This window comes from Rhagoletis pomonella, unplaced genomic scaffold (assembly GCF_013731165.1).
Source record: "Rhagoletis pomonella isolate Grant_MI unplaced genomic scaffold, Rhpom_1.0 Rhpom_scaffold_00004, whole genome shotgun sequence".
NCBI lineage: Eukaryota > Metazoa > Arthropoda > Insecta > Diptera > Tephritidae > Rhagoletis > Rhagoletis pomonella.
This window is the reverse complement of record NW_023458558.1, coordinates 17,738,257-17,743,168: the sequence shown is the minus strand read 5'-3', so window position 1 is coordinate 17,743,168 and position 4,912 is coordinate 17,738,257.

Sequence of the window (4,912 nt, the reverse complement as noted above, 5' to 3'; positions counted from 1 at the left end):
TTTTTTTTTGCTTATTCCCAATTGATTGTATTGGATGGTTATTAAAATCAAAGTTGTAGATATCTGTAGGTTGTATGTAGTTACGGCAGAATCAATTAAAACGACTCTATGCAGTTCTCTGAGTGTTCCTAATAGCGATTTGGAATCCTCCTGACCTGGTTGATTATCCCAGTGGCGGTTTATTTGACCCTCTTCCTCCTGCCTAGCCAGGCCAGAGCGTGTTTCCTTTCCCACCCCACAAATGGGCGCTGACCAATGACCAATTTTCATTTCAAGTTTATCCACAATCTCACTTCCGTCAATACCAATATGTTCCGGAATCCAGAGAACCCACACTCGATTGGTTATACCAAGAGTGTTCAACTTATTAAGATACCCATCACCAGTTTATATGTTACCTGAAGAGATCTGAGGGTCTTAATTGCCGCTTGTCTGTCCGTCAAGGTCGCAATTCTCTGATTTCCGTAATTTCATGTGACATTAAAGTCCGAACGGCTTTCTATAGCATATATTTTCGCCTGGAAAACTGGCATAATTTTTTTGCCCATTGGTTCAGAGTAACTCAACCTTGGTCCAAATACTACTATCCCGACCCTCTTTATCCGAAATGTATCGGATATGCCTTTCCAGATCTTCTTATTACTTAAATCCATCTTATAATTGAATTATTCAATTCTTGCTATGAGCGATTGCCAGTTAAACGTGACCCTCCGAATTAGAGAAGGAATGGTTGTATGAGTTAAGAAGCTAAGGTTAACAGGATATAGAGGGGATCTAATATTCTGAAGGTACCACCTTTCGATCCTTGTCAGCATGCATACAGAGCTAGTAGGACTACGGACACAGCCCTGTATCATACGACAGCCGAAATAGAAAGTGCCATTAAATGTGACGAAATAGTGCTCTGTGTCTTCTTCTTGATCCTTTTCTGTGTGGAGCTTTTTATTGCTGAAGTCCTTCAGCCTCTACATGACAATGACATTCACTTTAAAGGTTGTGCCGATGGCACTGTACTTATTTTCAGAGGAAAGTTTGAGAGAACCCACTGTGACTCATTCAAATGGATTTAAGATTAACGAAATGACTGTGTGTCAAGTTAGGGCTAAACATGGGCACAATGGACCTTCTTGTCGCAGTGTTTACCAGACTAGGCTAGGCTAGGCTAAACATTAAATTAACTAAAACCGCCATTATTTCATTAACCGGGAAAAGATCTCTGCTGGTCATGAAGGAAATAACTTTGGAGGGGGTCGAGGTTAACGTCGCCAGCGAAGGGCTGGATAGTCCTGGCTATACACTATGATAGTAAATCCAATGGTAACCTATGAGGCTGTAGCTTGGGTTTCAAGAATTACTCTAGCAAATGTGAAACAATCGCTCACCAAGCTACAATGCGTACATGTCCGACTGCGACGGTGGACGTAGTCTTCACACTTGACCCTCCTCATATAACAATTGAACAGTGCGCCAAAAGAACTCTACAAGTCTTTGCTAAATAAGAATTTGGAAAAGGAAATGTCACATCATCTAGAAACATGGAGAAGGCAGGGTCTTCGCTGCCGCTATCGCTGTTTGCTAGAGATAACATAGGAACTTTTGAGAAGTTTTAAAATAGAGTAATGCAGCAAGATAGCCTGAAGCGTATCTGCCTTCGACAGTCCTCCAAGTTGGCACCCTGCACTGGTACACATACGGCTCGCAAAACTTCAGTATAAAATAAGAGCAATTCAGAGCTTTTAGGCCCTGCAGCTTTTCATTTAGAGAATTTTAGCGACGATTGTCAGAATTCCAGTGCTGGATCTTACCCTACCGCCCCAGTGTGCACAGTGTGTATTACATACATACATACATACAGATCAAGTTAAATATAAGCTTGTATAAAAAACTGCAATTTTTATGGCAACATAGACTTTGACATCGTCGTTTTAAATTTACCAACTAAACCTGGTTCTAAAGGCACTAAAAGCGTGCCAGTTCATAACTAGAGACTTTTTTCCTACAGGGTATGTTTGCTTACACATATGCATATGCAATAGGTCAGTCGTTGTTAAGGTGAAGTGAATTGAATTGAATTGAACTGGACAAGTTGATTTGTCGATATGTTTGTACACCGACAAGTAGATTTGTTGTGCTGTTATTATGCCATTCATGTTGTACTCTTAAATATGTACATATGTATGCATGTATGAATGTATATATGTATGTACATACAATTTGAACAACTTCATTAATATCGATGGCTAAATGGTGTGCACATTCAAACATACACTCATTTGTACAAATATATGTGATGTATGTATGTAGCGACATGCTTGTGAATGTGTTCGTATGTATCTTTAATCTTGATGACGATCATAAATTGTAAAATAAATTTTAAAAAATGTATTTAAGAACACTTGAACAATTTTTAGTCCCATTCATCTGCCTGACACTGAGTAGGTTAGGTTAGAAAGGCGCATACGAATGATTCGTACTTCTACTACTTGCCCATTCTGAATACCATCTATGTGTGCCAGGAGAAGGCATATCCTTCTAACCGAAGTTATTTTATATTGTTAGTATGGTGTTTGTCTACGTATACATATTAATAATCCCCTATCTCCCCCAAACTATTTTTAAGGCGTGATTCCAAGTTCTTGAGACTCCTTGACCTTCCCTGACAGAGACTTACTGTCCTGTATGAGACAAACTGTTTTCTCTCTGAAAGAGATCTCCACCTGAAAGACGCTACGGTTATCAGGCAGGCGATTTGATAGCCTTATCTGAAGGTGCAAATCCCGGCAAATTTACTGTTCTTCCAAAGTGAACTCTATGAACTCTGCCAGGTTCTAGCAAAATCCTATCGATGGAACAGATCAATATCTCGATCATTAAGGGAGACAACGGAATGTGGACGAATTCAGCTCGCGGCTCTTTAAACCGATGTGTCTACTCCGAGGAGCTCAGTGTTGGTCTGTTTACGATCATCATCCAAGCGGAAGTTCTAGGCATCCTCAACGCCGGTAAAATACGGGGCAGTGGAATTACATACAAGAGTAAAACAGCTTGTTGTTGTTGTAGTGGCTACAAAACCCCCGCCCAGCTCGGTTAGTATCTCAGTCGTTGTTGTCAAGCTCAACTAACGGGTATGAGTTGACCTGCTGCAGTAGCCAGAGCGAAGTTCGAGTCTGCCGAAGCAGACGAGACCTCGCCTCGTATATGTCAAGTGGTTGTGTGCCCAGAACGGCATTCACAGGTCTAGAGTATAGGCAACTGGAGACTTGACTCTCTGCGAATGCAGCTCTGGGCCTGTCGATAAGCTGACGCATCCAGAGGTTGCTTTATGAACCTCTGGACTCCGTCCTTCAGTTCGTAAAGATGCCTTCTGACATGCCTTGGCGAGGGCTCCTCTGCAAGCAGGTGTCTGTTCAGGTGTCAACGTCTGTGGCTGCCTGCTGAGAATTTCCTGCAGATCATTGTGTTGTGCTCCTTTATGGAGAGCATGTTCACCTCGTCGTGTTGGTGGTGTTCTGGCGACATCAGAAGATATCCGGTCGCTGTGCGTAGTGCAGTGTTCTGTGCTGTCTGTAGATTCATCCACTGCATCCTACTGGTCCGCAGCGACCACTCTGGTGCTGCGTAATTCAGAACCGGCCGGCCAATTGCCTTGTATGTTGCCAGCAACGTTTCTTTGTCTTTGCCCCAGGTATTTCCGGCTAGCGACTTGAGTGCCTTGTTGCGGTTCTGTACTTTGTTGACAATTGCGGTTGTGTGCGCAGAGAAGGGGAGTAGACTATCAGATGTTACTCCGAGTATATTTGGGTTATTCACCGTTGGAATTGGTATGTCATCAACATGAATACCCATCGGTAGTCTGGCCTCCATCGTCCAGGTGGTAAATAAGGTCGCAGTGGATTTTGTAGGGGAGAGGGTTAGACTCCTAGCAGTGAAGAAGCGAGAAAGCTCGGAAAGATACCCGTTTACCTTCGAGCACAAGTCATCAATTTCATTCCCAGACGCCATTGTCGAACAATCCTCAGCGTCAGAGACAATCGAGACTCCCTCTGGTGGTTGAGGGAGCTTGGAAATATAATAGTTAAGTAGTAATGCGGAAAGGACACCACCACCCTGTAGAACCCTCTGTTTTATTTTTCTTATTTACTCGATTTGTCTCTAAACATTACAGACGAGTGTCGACGGCTCATATAATGACCACCGTTTGAGTCTCTGTGGGAGTGAAGAAGTCTCTCCGTCTTCTAGCAGCGTGGAGTGGCTGACGGTTTGAGCAGTGGGAACACACTCCCCATCTTCCATGTTCCAGATGTCAGGAATGTCGAAAGTGGCCATTGACAGGTTGAGAACCTTGGCTAAATAGTCTACTCCCGGAGGATCCAAAATTTTCAGCATCAGCATGCATATTCTGTCGGGTCCCATGTCTTTGGAGGCTTTCGCCTTCCCGATGGCTATCTGAACTTCACCGCAGGTGAAAACATGAGGCGCACTTGTTGTTGGCAGTTTGTGCAGCCTTCCGGTCACTCGACGCTTGGCTTTGTGCATCGGAAGTTGCAGTATAAATTTCCGGCTAAAATAGCTAGCACATCGCAATGTTTATTTGCTGTGTAACTTCGTCTTTTGGACCGCAGCTATCAATAATCCATGCCTTCCCATTTACGGTTATCTCCTCAAACTTGTTCTGAACTCCGTAGAAAACAGCCAGTCTGCGCTATTGACAACAGCATTACTGGTTACTTACGCTGAGCTAGTTGGGGAATGCAAAATGGTACTGTGCTCAATGTCTCAGTCAGCTGCCAATTCTCTTGTCTGGGGTCCCGGTAGCACTGGGTTGCCCTCTTGGAATAGTCCAAGATATACATACAGACCTGTAAGGTACTATGGACTGACTACAACAGCACGAAGACCTCGGACCTTCTTA